The sequence below is a fragment of the Falco punctatus genome (assembly GCF_963210335.1).
Source record: "Falco punctatus genome assembly, chromosome: 6".
In the NCBI taxonomy this organism is placed as follows: domain Eukaryota; kingdom Metazoa; phylum Chordata; class Aves; order Falconiformes; family Falconidae; genus Falco; species Falco punctatus.
Genome location: NC_137585.1, coordinates 64110 through 81946, shown reverse-complemented (window position 1 = coordinate 81946; position 17837 = coordinate 64110). Strand labels below are relative to the sequence as shown.

General features: G+C 45.0%; 1 protein-coding gene across 5 annotated transcripts in view; it reads right to left on the bottom strand.

Moving 5' to 3' along the window:
- The window catches only part of LOC308065980 (ephrin type-B receptor 5), an 82484-nt gene that overhangs the window by 50300 nt on the left and 14347 nt on the right, over positions 1-17837 (bottom strand). For 2 of the 5 annotated variants that reach the window (XM_080392712.1, XM_080392717.1), the window contains exon 1: positions 16582-16751. The exons of 2 other annotated variants lie outside the window; for them this stretch is intronic. The gene's annotated coding sequence lies outside the window, so the exon portion shown is untranslated. Of the gene's footprint in view, positions 1-16581; positions 16752-17837 lie in introns of those variants that run through there. One more of the 5 variants, XM_080392715.1, reaches the window with a different exon arrangement.

The window sequence follows — 17837 nt, the reverse complement described above, 5'->3', positions numbered from 1 at the left end:
TGTTGTAGGTGAGGAAGCAAATATGATATTTAAGGTCAAGCAGGGAGCCTACGTTACAGCCAGGAAAATGTATTAAGAGGGGAAAAATCCAAACAAAATCAAACAAAACTCCACCACCACCATTAAGAACTTGACATACAGGCTTATCTCACAGTCAGGGAGCAGCATGTAGCCTAATCCAGCACCACATTAGATGAATCCAGCACAATTGGTAAGCAAGCTACTTCTGCCTCCACCTGCCTGATTCTCAGCCCACCAGAGAAATAACATGGTTATTATGTAGGTTACATGCAAAAAGCCAGCATGTTTTGTTTCTTCAGGTGCTCTTTGCGCACAGCATTGAAAACACTTCAGTGTTTTCAGTGAGACAGTGAAGCATAGCTAGGGAGAAAGAAAAATGTCTCAGCAGTACAGAGAAATGGCTCAGTAACTTGGCTGAAGTAGGGGGGAGAAGAGTTGTAATTAAAAGGGGCAGCCTCACTGCAATTACCTGAAAACCTAGCGATGGGGGGGTTGAGAAAGTTTGGCCCAGCAGAGGAAAAAGCAGCCTGGGCAGTATGAGAAAAGGCAGAGGAGAGTAATTGTATTTGCTTCAGTAAAGAGGGAGAGAAATTACTGGACAGGATGGAACAGTTCTCTCTTACACTGCCCCTAATAGAACCTAAAGCACCAAAGGCATCCTGGTCATCACCAAAATGTAAGGAAACTAAAGGGACCACAGGAAGAAGCAAAAAATTTGATTCATGATTTCTGAGGAAAGAGAAAATAAAATCACTTAAATATAACTGAGGAAAAATGAAGATTAAATGGGAGGATGGCTATAATACAGGTACTGCATATAAGCTTATGAAGCATGTATGCACCACAGAAGAATATCACCACTGGCTGAAACTGTAGAAAGGAGAAAATTCTAGGCTGCATGATCAGGAAACCCTTCTTTACAGAAAGAACTACCCAAGCATATAGCAGTGTTCTCCAGGAACAGGGCTGAAGACTACTGTCTGAGCCACCAAAACCAAGACTGGGCACACCAGAACCAAGCCTGCATGACTACTCTACATGGAGTCATAAATACTCAGCATTTTTACTGCCAGGCAATCTATAATATTATAACATCTAAAAGCCTTTTTTAGGCCAGGCAAATCCCGAGAGATGGGGACTTCTAAACATTCATTTTGAAGGCAAGGAAATGCAGAAACAGAGGTCAAATAAGCTGAAGAAAACTTTCCTTTCAGTCAATGGGACTGCACTCATTTACAGAAGGTTTGAAAGCAGCCCACAGTTCAGGCTTTCTCAATGTCACATAACTTATGAGTGGCAGACCAGGAAAGCGAACCCAGGTGCTCTGGCTGCTGGATCTCAGGCCAAAGTCCTGAAAATACTGGGTAATATGTAAGGAGGAAATCAGTTTGTTAAAACAAAACACACAAAACTAAAAAAACGCTCCTACCAAGAAGGAGAGACAAAATAATTTCTGGCTCCAGGGAAACCAGTTGCTCTCCTTTCCTCCTCACATGCACATCTCTCTTACAATATCTGTTCAGCTTAACCTGGTAGAACCTGCATCCCAGCCATGTTGCACCACTCTTCAGAAGGCTTCATACAGCCTTTGTCTGGATTAGACAGGAAATTTATTTTTCCCTGAAATAAACTGTGGCTAAAGCAAAAAGCTGGTTTTGATTTAGGAGTTAAAAAAAGGTAAAGCTATCATTTTTTGTTAAATCTGCCTTTTCACATCTCAATGAAAAGCGCTTACTCCACAATGAAGGATAGAGGAAAACGTTACAGAAGTTTTAAATGGAGAGTAGGAGGGAAGCAAGAATTAAAGAGTACCAAGCCCCTAAATTGCCAGCTACTGCCCTGCCCTTCCCCAAACCACTTGATGTGTGCAGAGTACGACTACACCCAAAGACACTCATCATTCATGCTTCAGTTCTCCTACCAAACTTCCCTACACCAAACTACTTACAACGCAAACCTCAAACCATCCTAACTTTTAAACCACCCTCTTCTCTTGTCCATACAAGCACTTTTCCACAGGCTTCTGAGCTTGTTACTCCTTCCCAAAGCCACTTTCAGACAGATTACCTCCCCTTGCTACAGAATCCACTATCCCCCATTCTCCTCCAAACCAACTGCGAAGTAGTGCACTCTCCCTGCACAGGATGCTTCCACAAACCTCCTTAAATACCCTTTCTCATCCATGCTCTTCCAGCTAGGTAGACCTTCCCACCCATGTACCAGCTGTCAACCCTTCTTCTGCTAACCCTTCCATAAAGGATTATAAACCACTTTTGGGCATATACTTCCTTGGCTAGCCAAATGATTTTCAACTCCTTGGAACTCCTGAAAATCATAAAGCATCTGAAAAACATGACAGTTCCTGAGGATCCAAATGTCTTCTAATCATTTAACCCTACAAAACAGCAATGATCCCAAGCAGTCAGAACAGGCCAGTTATATATTGTCTTTGTTTTAGTACCAAGATCCAAGAGGCAGGAGATGGAAGTCTCCAGGTTATCTGCTTACGTTACTCACCAATGCTATCATGATTTTTATTTTACTTTGGTACCACCACTGTAGTAGCTGGATTACCAAAATTTAATTATGTTCAAGATCCCAGTAAGAGAGATGAACACAATCATCACCGATATTTTCAAGAATCCTGGTTTCCTAGCTGAACAAGCAGTGAGGGAGAAGAGTTCTTCGGGAAGCTTGTCAAGGCAAGTTTTGAACATCTCCAGGGATGGAGATTCCTCAGTTTCTTTGGGCATCTGTTCCAGTGATGAACCACTACTGGGGATTTTTTTTTTTCTTCCTCATATATTGTCAGAATCTTCCTTGCTCTTTTCTGTTGTATATCTCCACAGAAGAGTCAGTGCTTGCCCAGCATCTCAAAGCTTCTTCTACACAAGACTGCAAACACAAACCATCTCAGGCTGGAGAGCCCTGAATGTGAAACGTAGTACAACTGCTTTAACTGGTACTGCTTACAGCCTGTTTCTTCTCACCAGGCAGAGTCAGTGCTGCAATTTGTCACGTTTTCTGAACTCAGTCTTGAAGTATAAATGCTTCAGTATAGCCTTCAGGCAAATGACGCTCAGTGCTAGGGGATAGATAGCGCTTCCATATATGCTGGGACAGCTGACACTTGTACAGGTCTGTGCTTGTGAGATTTTGGTCACAAAGGGGGCTGCTGTGTGCCCATCCTGTATCTGAACTGTGGCAATAATTAAGTATTTCAGGCAGCCAGTAACTCCGCAGCAGTTTCTTTATGCAAATAAAGGATTCCCTCAAAGTTCAAGCACTGTTAATGACAACACCTGAAGAGCCACAGGGCACTAGTGTTGCTGAACAGATCAACACTGACCCAAAATTCCCTTCCATCAACGTACACATTTTTATTAGAAGGGAAGCGGATTTACCCCTAGGGTTGTGTAGTCACTTATTTTAGAGTACCCCAATGGCTTATGTCTTGAGTCTTGATGGAGGTGGCCATGCACATGACAAAGCTAATAGAGATCTCCTTAGAATGGAGTGGGTTGGGTTTTTTTTCCTCTGGGTTTGCCTGGCACTCTGAAACTGCTCAAGAACAGTGACAACTAGATAAACTGTATTCATTCTCTGATGGCCACTGGTTCTGCTGGACCTAGGCTTTAAAGAAACCCTCTTGCTTTCTAATCCTTTTGATTCCACCCATGAATCTTTAGACAGCTTTTTGCTGAAGCATGTTCTAGCTCAGTATGCAGACAATGTGTAGCCACAGATCAGAAAGTAAGGCAGATTGATCCAGTCTGACAGATACAACTGGCAGAACCTGACGTCAAATAGCAGTCAACCACTCATCTGAACCATGCATCTGCCCGAGTTCTGCAGGAGGAACTCGGGCATGCCTTTAGGATTTAGAAAAAAGCTAGGATTGTTCAGGCATTGCACAAGCCTCCTGAAGGAAACACGAGAGCCTGGCAGGTTCTTCCTCTCCATGAATGGAATGTAGCTGTTTCTTTGAGTTCTGTGAAATCAGAGCAAACCAGAGGCAGCATGAAGAACTGTAAGTCCCATAAGCCCCCAGTTCCAACAGGAGACCCAAGGGCAGTTCCAACACTCTATTCCCTAAAAGTTGACAGGAGCTTGATCCGCTGCAGAGGGGATGCTCCATCCTGCACTACTTTGTAGAAAGCCCAACTCTGATACTGGTCCAAGTATCTCATTCCCAGAAGCCACAGAGGCAAACAGAAACAATGGAGCTGTCAACACAATATAAAACTCGCCAGTTCTTAATCAAGAGTTCCTGACAGCCCTCCTTATTGGAAGAACACTTGTGATGTTTTTGAATGTGTAGTTCAAGAGAACAATTCTGTGTGGTTTAGTGCCAACTACATTTCAAAACACAAGAACAAACACTGAAGCAGACCAGCATTCACCTAACCCATGCTTCCCCACGTCTCCAGTGCCAGGCAGAGGTGTACCTGGAGTCAGCTTGCCAGACTGGCCTCTGCGTGGTCCTCCAGCATCCACAAATATGAGACTAGGGCTGCTAGAGAGTATACCCCAATCCATTCCTTTTACAGTCTCCCTATGAATTTATGTAATCCCTGTTTTGTACTTGCAACAGATTTGAAATAATGTCTATCCCTGTGCCACAAAGTGTTTTTACCTATTTTAAATTGTTCTACTAATAGAAGCTGAAATTGTAGCAATGCCAGATTTTCACTCTTTCTATTTGTTTTAACTGCCCCAAGAAGTTTTCCAAATCATCTTGTTTCTTCCCACTGGAACAATTCTTCTTCCTCCTTCACTGCTAACTGACTCCTCCAAGCCTATTCCACAGCAGAAATCATTACATGGTTACAGCCTCCCTCTGCTACACTTGAATCAACAGATTTCCCTCATATTTGCCATACTTCTTCCTCACACAAAGCATCTAGGTGCAAAATAAATGCGCCTCAAAAATTCTTTAGGGCAGAAAAAATGCTGTACCTTTGCAGCCACAGTCTTTCCTGCTCTTGCCCGTCTTGCATTGACACATAACAGCTCAATATTATCTCTCAGTGAGAAGTATTTGAAAGATAAATAAGCACATCTGGGAGAGTCAATAAATTACTATTCCAATTAATTTGTGCTGCACACTGATTCACCACATTTAGGCAGAGCACAAAAAGTGGAGTGAATACTTCTCATTCATGGTAAGCAGGGAACCACAGAAGTGTTATACACCAAGCAAGAGGCCTCCCCCCTCCTTTCCCCCTCAGTTCTCCCCTACAATCATCACTCCTTTGCCACCACGATGCCCCTGCAGCTACGGCCATGCATCTCACTAGGATAAACCTCACCATGCTGTTGTGAAAAGCTGTCACTCAATGCCTGTGCAACACTTTCAAGCCTGACATAATATCCCTAGCTTCTTTCTTAGACAATAATTACAATAATTGCCACTCATAGCAATCTTTCTACACACCAATGGGAAGTGAATGGGAGAGAGCAACACATAATTTATTGCTCAGAGTTTTAATACTATGAAGTTAATGTGTTTTTCTTCAAAAAAATTATCACTGGGGCACACAGCAGCAGAGAGAAATGTTTAATTAAATATATAAGTCATTTCAACAATTGCTGTATATCCTTTTATCCTCTGTTACTACTTGAGATTATTTTGAATGACTCCAAAATACTTTAAAAATATATTCAAAGATGAGTTGAATTTGTAATAAAGCCTTGTGGATTTTTTTAATTGTCTGCTCAGTTTATTAACATAATTATGAGAGAAAGGCTCTAGGTGTTAATGTATAACTAAGCTTAAAGGAATTCTTCCTCAACAAAGTAATTCGTAAAAGGTTTCCTCTAGCTGGCTTGATCACTTGTTTCTTTCAGATTATCTTGGTAGGGCTGTGTCTCTATCTTTTGGGTTTCTCTAAATTTACAATGACAATCCAAAGGTTGATTTTGAATGCTCTCCAAAGAAAGGGATTTACTTCCTTGTTTATCATGGAAACACCAGGAGTCTTGAAGCTGATCTTCCATGCTCTGATTACGCATTTCCTAGTGGTATCCAAGTTAAGAACTTCATAGTCCTTAAAGGGAAGAAATGCTTATTTTAATTAATTTTTATTAAGCTGCTGAGGCTCAGATAGGGTGCCCAAATTAGAAGCCTAATTACTCAAACAACCTCTACAGTCAGTGGACTGAGGTGAATCATCTTCAGTAGGTACCTAGGATCTGCACTAATTAAAAAAGGAAGCTATGGGACAGCTAACCAGCCTCCTCTCAATGACTCCTTAGGTGCTGCCTAAAGGTGTCTGGGGAGCCTCTGAGCTCCCTTCCAGCCCACAGAGGTGGCCACATCAGCATTTTTTTAGATAACCACAGTGCTTTTTCCTTTAAATTTCTCTTTGCCATGACATATATACTTGGCTAGAGAAGCCTCACAGCTTCGCTTGTGACCCTAGTTTATCTTCCCAATCAAAATTAATTCACCACTGCCCTGTGTTTCCACAGACTTTTTTTTAATTAAAGATACAGACTCTTTCTTCCACCTGCTTATTAGGTACTTGAATTACATGCATATTAAGTACAACACAGCTCCTGAATAAAATCTCTTCCTACCCCACAAGATCTGACTTAACTGACGATTTTTATAGTGATCCGTGTACTTTTCAAAGAAACACTGGTAATTACACTCAAGTGTCTAATATTTAACACCTGGAAACAAAAACGTAGCTCTAGAATATTAATAGCATTATAGAATGAAAAATGTGAACATATGCATTGTTGTGTATGTTATCCATTGCTTGCCTGAGGGAAAAATCTCCTAAAAATAATAGAATTGGAGTAATACAAAAATTACTCCCTTTGAATTTTCATACAGTAAATAAAGAAGACTGCAGAAAGAAGAGGGAGAAAAAGAATCAGCAGCTGCCCATAACATATATCTACTCTGATGGAAAGAGAAGATAACTGCTTGGTAAGTATGGTTTCACTCTTAGCAATTTCACCCTAACATCTCAGGAAACTTCTCACAGTACAACTGTGCACAGATCCTTGCAATGCACTTTTATCTATGTGGAAATAAACATGATGCTTTCACCTTCAATTATGATTACCTTTAACAAGTATACTTTTATCTGTACCAAAGACCTAAGTCTTCAGAAAGGAAAAAAATGGCTAATTTACAAGCTCTTGGGCACAGCAGCAAACTTTTCTCAAGCACTGTGTAAAAGGCTCTATTTCCAAAATTCTAAGCAGAGAATTCCATGGTTAGGGGATTTGACTTTAAGAATCCCTGAACACGGCCACATCATTACCTTCTAGGTGAAGAAATCCTGTGGTAGTAAAAATTCTTCGAAAACTGACATTTCCTTCTCGAGTACAACTGTCAATAGCTAAGTTTAAAAAATATTTCAAATTTCACAGTAATCTTATGATAGAAAAAGTTTGAAAACAACAAGGAAAAAGTTGAATACTATTTTGGCATTAAAAAAGGGAAGGAAAAAAAAATTTCTTCACAAACAGTATTTCAGCAAAAGACATAACGAGCATGTCCCTAAAACCATGTTCTCATCTACTAAGCAATGCTGATCTTGCTTCTTTTTCATCTGAAATTAAAGTTTTGTTACATACCACGTTCTGATTGTTGATGGGTGGAAAATGATAAAGAGGCCAAGCACAGTGTTAGCAGTGGCCAGCCAAGCAATGCCACCAATCAGGCAAATAACCTTGACATTTGCTGACCAAGCCTGCCAGAGCATCTGCAAATCTGCATAGACAAATGAAGCACAGAGCTGCAAAAGGGCCTTGAAGGCACTGTCAGGTCACTGGAAAAGAAATCAAGGGCCTGAAGGGTTGAGTAGGGGTAAGAGTGAGAATGGCTTACAAAAGCAAGCTACAAATGTCCCTTTTCTTAGGCTTATTTGATACTAATGCTGTTTTACATTTTAAATTAAGAATGTAGCCTTACATGGCACATCTAGAAATATGTGAACCAAAATCCATGCACAAACACTCCAAAATATACAATGGAGGGCAAAAAACAAGCTGAGGATACTTTCCTTGAACTGCTGTTTGTGGACAGAAGTTTGCAAAGCCCTTTAGTAAGGGTTAAGATTTTCTTCAGCTGCAGTAAAGAACTTAATTTTTCATAAAAAATATACTTACTGTCTTCGTCTCTAATTTTACTTTTGACTTTATGAGGGTTTTAGACTAAAGAATATTTAGCATAAGCAGAAAATGCAGGCTATTCATATTCACAGTATCCAAACTTATGCTGTCCATGAGGAGACAGTGGCAGCACTGGCAGTCGGTTAAAAGACAGTGTTCCTCTTCCAAGGGAATTCCCTGCATTTTGAAATTGCCTTTCATTCCACAAGAGAAACTGACATTTCAAAACAGACTACAGAAAGAATGAACTAATAATATTAAAACATCTTCATTTAAGTGCTGCTCTTTTTATTAACCTCCTTTCTGGCTTCAATGAGGCAACTTGGGTTTTCAGAGAATGCACTTCATGATTTAAGGGTTAATTATAACTACTTTTTTCCATTTTAATCAGTTTCACAGCCTTGGGCTGTCCTAGAGCTTGGTTCTCAAATTGTTGACTGCATGCATTTGCAGATAGAGGCTACTTTTATTTTTTAGAAGTATTTAAGTATTAGCATTAGTTATCACCATCGGATTTTTCCTGTTAAGAAAAGCAAGGAATGAATGCTTCTTTGGAGAAACAACAAGACAGAAAAGCACTGAAGGGTAGTTACTTTACTGACTTGTTAATCACCCTGATCTTGCCATCCAAAGCTCTTCCCCAAGCCCCACTTCATGCAGTTGATTACCAGCTAACTTCCATCCAATTATACCCACACACCTATTGCAAATACTGCTTTTTGAGTTCATAAGGTTGCCCTAACAGAGATCTGTAATATAACATATTCTCTGCATGGAACTGGGAATAAAAAATTATCTTCAGTCAAGCTGATTCCCTTAAATTTTGCTGACTGCACCAACTGGCTATACAATACACAGGCTCTAGCTCCAGCATGTAAATTACAGCGTTTGATGTGGAAATATACACACAACATTAGGAAGCTACAAGGAAGAGAGAAAATGGCTCAGAGAAGAGTTCTACCACACGGTTTTCTCCTTATATGACCACTGTTTGCCTAGATGGGAATTTCTGTCTGTTCCACAATTAGTTCAAGCCTCATGTTCCCATTCAGCACTGAACCACTACAAAATAACCTTGCACTGCTCTGATCCTGCTCCAAGGAACTGCCACCAACAGCAAGTACAGCCTGTCTCTAACTGCTGTTGCATGAGGTGTCGTCGCACTGTGCGGTACCCAGCCACCAGGAAGCACCTTGGTAGCAACCTCCCAAGGCATGGCAAGAACAGAGGGACGGGAACTATGAGACCTAGAGCTTACTCTGGGAAAACTTTAAGAAAATAGATTTCTCCAGTTCTTCTCTCTTCAGTTCCTGCCTCCAAATCCACGACTTTCAGAGTCAGTCTCCTTCCCTCATAGCACCTTGGCCTCATTGTTACAGTGACTGAACTGAGCAACAAGAACAGATGAGATACGGGTCCTATTCAACTTCAGAAACATCTGACCTGGTCTCTAAACTAAGTCTCTTCTACCTTTCATCAGCGATACATAGATATTTATTTAGAGAACAACGTTAATGACTCACGCTGGTTCAAGGGTTAGACCAGGCTCTCACTGTGGTCTTGGGAATCAGATTGCCCAAAAGTGGCTCTTGTCTAGGAGATGGCTCAGAGAGCAATGAGGCAGAAATGGCAGCTTGAAGAAGAGTGAGATCACAGCCGCCAGGAAGAAGGAGATGACCCAAAAGGGAATGACTGGGTGGAACAATTGGCTGAGTTCAGTGAAGTATCACAGGGAGCTCATGTGCAGTGAAAGCAGGTGAGAGCCCCACCAAACTTTTGAACTTGCCACTGGCAGAGCCTGCAGAGCAGCCAATTCCATTCTTAGGTCCTTCCCTCCTCCTCCATCCTGCATTTCCAGTTCCTTGCTTCCAACCTCAGGAAACAGGAACATTAAGTGCCACTAATGCTTCAGCAGAACAGAAAAATTCTTAAGAGCATAAGGGAAGGCCAAGCAGGTTACAGGAGAAAGGTGTTTCAGGCTTACAACATCTCTTTCTAATGTGCGTTTGTGTTATTTTTCACGCCAGAGATGAAAGCAGTAACATAAATCTCAGAGTTCATCCTGATGCCTCTGCATCTCAAAGGCTTGTTTATATTCCAGTGTGGATGCTGAGGCTCACCACTCCCATTACAGCCACCTCCGACTCAGACCCAAAGGATTACACTTCCAGTAGAGTGAGTACAGCACACCCCTTCCCTTCCTCCGACCCCAGCCGCTCGGGGCTGCAACACCAAAGGCTGGCTGGCCCCCTCCGCCGCTGGTGGGACTGCAGTAACAGAAACTAAAAGAGGGGGGTGGACATCCTTATTTAGACAACATCTGGCCTACAGCCCCCAGTCCGCTGCAGGGGTTTTCTCTGTATATTCCTTTAAGCTTTCTGAGTTATACTTTTAAATTACATAAACTATAGGGCTTCCATGACTTCCTACAATCTACTTAGACCCTTGCTGGAAGAAAACATGCCTTGACACTGACCCTGAAATATCTACTTTGGGCAGTTTGAGCCAGCCCTTTTTCACTTTAGCCACAGTGCCTAGGATCCTGTCAAAGTCTCCCAGTACTATAGATACTCCAGAGCAACCTTTTTTCAGTCATCATTAACCTAGCTCTTTTTAGTAACATGTCAGAAATTCCATAGTCTCCTAATCACTTCTGTTGCACTTCACTGAGCTCCCAGTTCATCAGCGCCACAGCAGAGATGTTCACACAGTCAAATACAAACAGCCCATGTGCGCTAGTGCCATACAGTTGGGGGTCGTCCAGTTTCCAGTTTCGACACCAGAAGTTTAGAGGCACAAGAGAAAATACAATAGAAAACACTGGGCTGATCTGCTCTGATTTAGGGCGGGAGGGGGGGGGGGGGGGGGGGCGGGGGGAGCCAAGCCTTTTTCAAAAGAACCATCTAAAACCTGATTTTAAAAGAACTTTCTGAGTTTTAGGACAAGTTCCTCCTTCTGACTCTGACTTCTGGCCACACAACTCTCTAATGCTGTTAGACACATAGTGGGCTGGTACAGACTATCAGTCAAGAGAAGCAAGACAGGTACAACAATTCAACAAGCCTATTCCGATCCTTTCGATTACAGTTGTCTGGTAGATGTTACGTTACTGAAGAGAGTAAACTTGCTTTAGCTTAACCTCTTTTAAAGAAATGAACATTTTTATTTTTGCTCTGTTTCCAAAGACTGATTTCTTTTCTTTATACCCTGTCACCACACACACTCTTTCAGGGGTAATTCATTAAACAGAATCAAAAGAATCTATTTAGGAAACAATTTTTTAAGCCATTCACTTCAGGTAACAGGGATCTAGTCATTAAATTGATTTCCTTAGTTGCAGGAATCTGCAGCTCTCTGAGAACATCCATAGCCACTTCTAATTTAAGACGGGTAAAATTATCCATGAGAAACATGCAATTGTCAACACAATTCTTCCAGTCAGCACTAGGAGGACATTTGGCTGAAACAAGGAGCACAAGTCATGCATCATTCCCATTATATTACTTCACCAGATGTCTTTCTGATGGTCAGCCCAGGGCCCTGAGCAAAATGGTGCTACAGCAAGGCTCCAAACAAAAAGTAATTACTCTTCAGCATCTGACTCCACATACGTGCCCCAGCAGAACACAATACCAAGACACTTGCAAACTACAGAAAACTCCCTCTGTCAAGCCTCTGCCTATCTTGCCAGATTTTAACAGACCACTGATTTACACTCAAGTCAGCACAATTCTTTCTCAAATCATATTGTACTGGACCTTCACTGATTTCTAACATGCTTAGCTACCAGAGAAGCCACAAAGATGCTTTCTGCACCAGTAACCAAATGAGCATTCCTCAACAGAACTACTCCATTCATGGAGGCAATTCCTACTCAATTCCTGGAGGGCAGCAATAACTGCTGATATGGTGACCCCTTTATGAACAACACATGCTCCTAACGGGATCAGCAAACTCACCAAAAAGTGAAAATGCCAGTACGTATGTATTTGCATTCCCATCTCTGCTAGCACCAGCTCAAAGCCTACTGACATTAGAAAGGAAAGGTGGGACCATCTGGGAGACAACTGCAGGCAAGCATCCCAATCCAGCTGTGCTCCCAGCAGCTTCTTCCTGGCTCAAAACCAAGATGGGTTAATTTCAAACACCCTCCTGGCGCAGAGAGCATTTCAGATTCTGCTTACTGGAATCAAACAGATCCTGGCTGTGAGTGAAACTTAACATTTGGGAATTCAAACAGTTTTATAAACAGTCCAATTCAAATTTCCAAACTAAAATTATCAAAACCTGCCCAGAAACCTCTGCAAGAATATCCCTCTTGTGACATCCCACCCTCTTCTTAAAGGATAGTCAGGAAGAGAAGAGATTTCTACCAAGGAACCCCCCTTCCATTTGTAGACATCCTCAGGTTCTGAGAGAACCTGTGGTAAACCTGATGCTAAAGGTCTCCATGCAGGCATCTGTATCCTACACGCTGCCTCTGAAGTGCTCAGCTGGGCCAAACAGATTCCTATCATGTGAGTGGGAGAGAGACTCGGTCATTTCAGTAGCTCTGAAAGCTTTACCGTAACTTGGAGAAACATCAGTAGGCTAAAAAAGAAAAGTTACAGTCAGTAGTCCTCAGTCTCTAGCTTCTAGGATTTAATTACATAATGTAGACACATTGGATATTTTCCAGAGACATGGTACAGAGAAAAAAACTGCACTTGGAAACTGTAGAATCAGCAGAGGAATCATTTACTTGGCAAGCTTGGGGAGTTACAAAAAAAGGAAAAAAAAGTCTGTCTGAAAATGAAGTCATGTATGTTTCAACATACAGGTCTGGGCTGGCAAGAATTTCCATCCTAAAGTGAACCGAGACCTTAAGGATCCAGCCTTCTTATGTAAAGCTACAGTTTTCAGACTGGATAGGCTGTGTTTTCATAGTATCTAGCATCTTCTCCACTCCCAGGATAGCACTTTTTTCCTCCTCTTTAACCGTTGTTTTGTGTATAGATGGGCATGGGCATGTATGCATGTATATGGGAAGGGGTGTGTGTGCATGTAAAATGTCTGAACAAAAATTTTTGTGACAAGCAAGCCTTTAGCAACAGGACACACAAGGGCCTCTGGAGGCATGGTAAATGGAAACCAGTGACTAGAAGAGCTTGACTTCCAAAGCTGCTGCTTTTCACAGAAGTGGCCTCAAGAACAATTTTCAAGTGGCACTTCCACAATAGAAGCATCATGCTGACCTTTTAAGAGGCAAGACAGCATCTTCCATATAAAATATTGTGCCACTACCGCCATAAGGTACACACTTTTTTTAACACCACATGTATTAATAGTACACTTAAAATATTATTCCTGGTGGCAGAGGAATATTTCTTGAAAGTAAAACACATACTTCCGAGAAGAAAGTACTAGTATAGTTCTCTTTGTTAAGTTTAAAACTCCTCACATAAATCAAATGTGAGAAGAGTGACAACGTGAAATGGCATTTACTTACTCAGCAGATTTGCTGCTTGCATGTCAGAGTACCATGGCTGATAAGTAATTATGTCATTTTTAACCTTTTTGGGATTTGTTCATGTCACACAGCTGGCACCATACAAGACAGACAGCTAGTTTTCTGCTGTACAACATCTACAGAATTATCTACAAAAATCCATGTATATTATGCTTGTGCGCACCCTCTGAAGTCCATGACGCTGCATGGTTGCCAAAGAGAGCAAATATGGAGAGAAAAGGGGTGTCCAGCCCAAGACTTCGTGGGCAGAAGCTAAACAATAAGGTTGCACAGAGCTGGAAACTGCTGAATTTGTGGGGTCAGTAGCTGGGAAAATTACATTAACTATACTGCTGTAAGATGATACAAAACTTCCCAACGAAATACAAATAATCCCTTTTTAAAACAGTAAATAATAATAGCAATATAGTATTAAAGCAGGTTTAAGAAAAAACATAAGAGAAAATAATGACAAAATTACAGCAGGCTTATCAGTTTCCTCCTAAAGCTTTAATCAACTTATCTCTTCATAGAAACGTCTTTTAGATTTCTTTTAAAAAAATTCATTATATGTTTATGACCAAGAACAGCCAATCTGGAATATTCTTATAAAACACTTTTTCACAACAGCACAGGTTTTGGGTGATACTGCCATCCTTTTTGGTGGCTAAACCACATTATAAAGATGTACCTTGACCATGCATACTGGTTTCCGCCTCTTCCATCTCCTATTGTTTGTGTGTGCAGTAATCATACACAATATGGCCACAGAAATGCAAAACAAAAATAAACTTTGCAGCCTTAAATGTGCTCGAAAAGTACTTCACACTCATCTGTAGGGACTTCAGGAAAACTTTCTGCACAGGGGCTGCTGAGGGATAATGCATGGATAACAAGGAAAAGCAGGTTTTAGGGGCAGAAGACCTACAGACGGAAGCTTTCCTGAAGCCAGAGGAAAAGCATACATAAACCTCATAACAGTGAGTGCATGTATCCAGGGAAGGAGAGCTGACCACAAAGTAACTCTATCCACACAAGGTAAGGGGTGAGAAACTACAGTGATCTCTTACATTACTCTCTGCATACAGCACATGCAGTATCAAAGGGGAGAATGGGAGGACATCTGCACCTGGGCACAAAGAAGAACGTACACAGTGAATTTGTACAGGCATAAAGACAACAATTCTCAATGGATGGAGGGATCAGCTCTCTTGTCAGACACATCTGCTGGCAGCCTATGGGAGCATTCTGGAGAATGAGCAGCTGTCTGCTTGGAGCCACCAGCTGCCTTTCCCCCAGAAAGCATTTACACTGTCACTGGTCAGCCTTCAAGTCAAATACAGAATGCAAAAACAGTGGCAGCCTTGAGCAAAAGAAAGGAGAGGAGGCTCTCCCCCAGCTCCCTCCAAAAACAGCCTCTATAACCCAAGCTGTTCTTGCCATAGATAACAGCTTAGAAGAGCTGCAAACCTCAGAACAAAGCAAGAAAATACACCTTTCTTCAGGGTTTTGGTGATTAGGGAGGATACAAGCCTGCTTCATACAAGCTCTAATGCCCCAAAGTAATGGTATTTCCAAGTATCAAAACACACAGCTATACAAATAATTCTGCACATCTCTGTATGAGCACAAGGAAGTCAAATAAGAGAAACTCAGAAGACAAGAAAAAAACATTTAGTGGCTAGAGAGGCACAGAAACACATGCCAAGGAATTAAAAACTGCACATGTGTAATTTGGCTAAGAGGACACATATGCAAAAGGCAGTAAAGGAAAGGATGCAGTTACGTGCAGTTATCTAAGGCTTGCCAAAACACTAGCAAATTAAACTGAAGTGGTGCAAGGTGTTGAATTTAGGGAACAAACTTCTAGACGAAAACAGGTACCATTTTTTCCCAGCACACAGTTCGGGTAACATCAAAGAAAAAGGATGACCAGATTGTGGATTATCTCTTCCTTTCCTGCTCCCAAAGGAACCTCAGCACTCTGATTATTTCAAGCTGGGAATGGAGAAAGACCTAAAAACAGTCACTAAATCTTGTATAAGTGCCTTGGGGCAGGTGGGTCACCCGTGACTGAACGAGAAGTGCCCCCACGTCCAGCTTCCATGTTTTTGATGAGACCCTCCACAGCAAGGGAGATGGGAGCATCCCCTGGTCGTCCCGGTTGAGGCTGCAGAGCTGTCGCTGTCACACACCCGTAGCGGCAGCTACTCTTTCCACCGACTCTGTTTTTTCCACCTGTCCTCTCACTCTCCCTCCCCACCAGCCCGCATGGCTGGGCATCGCTGCAAGCGAAGGATGCCCCTCGGAACTGTCACTTCTTCATCTCCACCCTCTTATTTCTGAAGCTAGTAGGGGAGGCAGATGATATTCACTCTTTCCCCCAACCAAACGAACACAGCAACAGTGAAAGAAACTTCAGAGTAAGTGAAATAATCTCAGTGGAACCGTAAAAAGCAAATTTAGCATCACCCACCGCAGCAGCCCCTCCCACAGCCACAGATTTTTTTTAGCATGAGTAGTAGTAACTCGCATCATCTCCCTGAAAAATAGGTTAACACGGCTTTTCTCTGCTACATGCGCTCGGCAGCCATCTGCCCACACGGGCGTTCAGCCATCCTGCCCACAGAGCAGGCCGCGCAGCCTTCCCGGCGGGGGTGCGCGGGGACGGGGCCCGCGCCGGCAGCCCCCAACCCCCGCCGGGCCCCGAAGCGCCCCGGGCCGGCGGGGGCCGCGCCGAGCCCGCCCGCACAGAACGCGCCTGCTCCCGGCCGCACCTCGGGCAGCGCCCGGCGGAGCATCCCGGGCGCCCGGGGCCCCGCAACGCAGCCCACAAAGCGGGCACCGGGGCAGCAGAGAAAGCCCGCGACCGGAGGCGCTTCGGCTCCTCCCGAAGCAGTCTCGCCTGTCCCGGGTGCCCCCCGCCCGCGCCGCGGTACCTTCCGTCAGGGCTGCCAGCCGCCTCCGCTCCGCGTCCCCGCATCGCTCGGGCAGCCACCGCCGGGCCGGGCTCAGCGCTGCGCCATGCCGAGGGCCGGGCCTCTCCTGCCGGGCCCGGGCTGCCCCCCTGCCGCCGCCTGGGCCCGCTGCCACCGGAACCCCCTCCCCTCCCGCCGCCCGGCTTCGGCCGTGCCCCGCACTCCGGCCACCTCGCTCGCTTTCCCTCGCTCCTCCCTCCCCTCCACACCGTGCCCCTCCTCCTCCTCCTCCTCCTCCTCCCTTTCCAGCCCCCCCGACCTGCTTCCCTCTGCGGGCCCAGCCCCGCGCAGCACCACACGGCAGCAAACGGGGCGGAGGGGTCCGCACTCGGGCGTCAGACGCTCCGGGTACTCCCACGGCGGCTACCGTCCTCCCCTCGTCCCGCCCGCGCCACCGCCCCCTGGGCCGCGGGCCTCTCCTCTGGGGGGCAGCGGGGGGTGAAGCCCCCCCTCACCGCTCCCATGGGCGCCCCCGGGTCCTGGCCGCCGTTCGTGCCCTTGCTGCTCAGCTCGCCCCCCCCCCCGCCCGGGGGCTCCGTGGGCCGTTCACGAGCGATCCCCCCCCACCCGGCCTGGGTCCCCGCTGGGTGCCCGAGCGGACGGCGGGCTGCGTGCCCCGGCGCGGCCGGGACAGTGGCAGCAGCGCGGCCCCCCGTGCCCTGCGACACCCGGGCGGGCGTTACACGGACACGCCCGCCCGCGCCGCTGGGCTGCGGACTGCTCCGTGCCCGGCGGCAGCCACCCCCAGCCCCGCCGCCCGCCCAGAAGGGAGCTTCGGCCCGCGGCGCACAAAGGGTGGGAGGCACCGCGCCGGGTCACTGCCGCCTCCCCGCGGGGCCGGAGCAGGAGCCCCCGCCCGGGCTGCGGGGCCCAGCGCGGAGCAGCCCCCGGAGGAGGCGCGGCCCCGGCCCCCGGCAGCGAGCGGGGTGCCCCACACCCAGCGGTGCAGGATGGAGCACGTATGAGGGGCTGGCGCCCCGCCGGCACAGGCGGTGCTGTGAGACCGCGGCGCAACTTCGCGCTTCTGCTGCTGCAGCGACCTGCTTTGGCTTGAAGTATGAGCTTCGCGTTACACACGATGTAAAGACCACGACTCCCGCAGTGTAAAACACCGGCACACGCACAAAAGCACCTCAGACACCCCGCTGTACGGTTACGGTACGCACTCCTGCTTAAGAGAAGTACTATCTACAGCAGCGCCGCACGCCAGCGCTCCT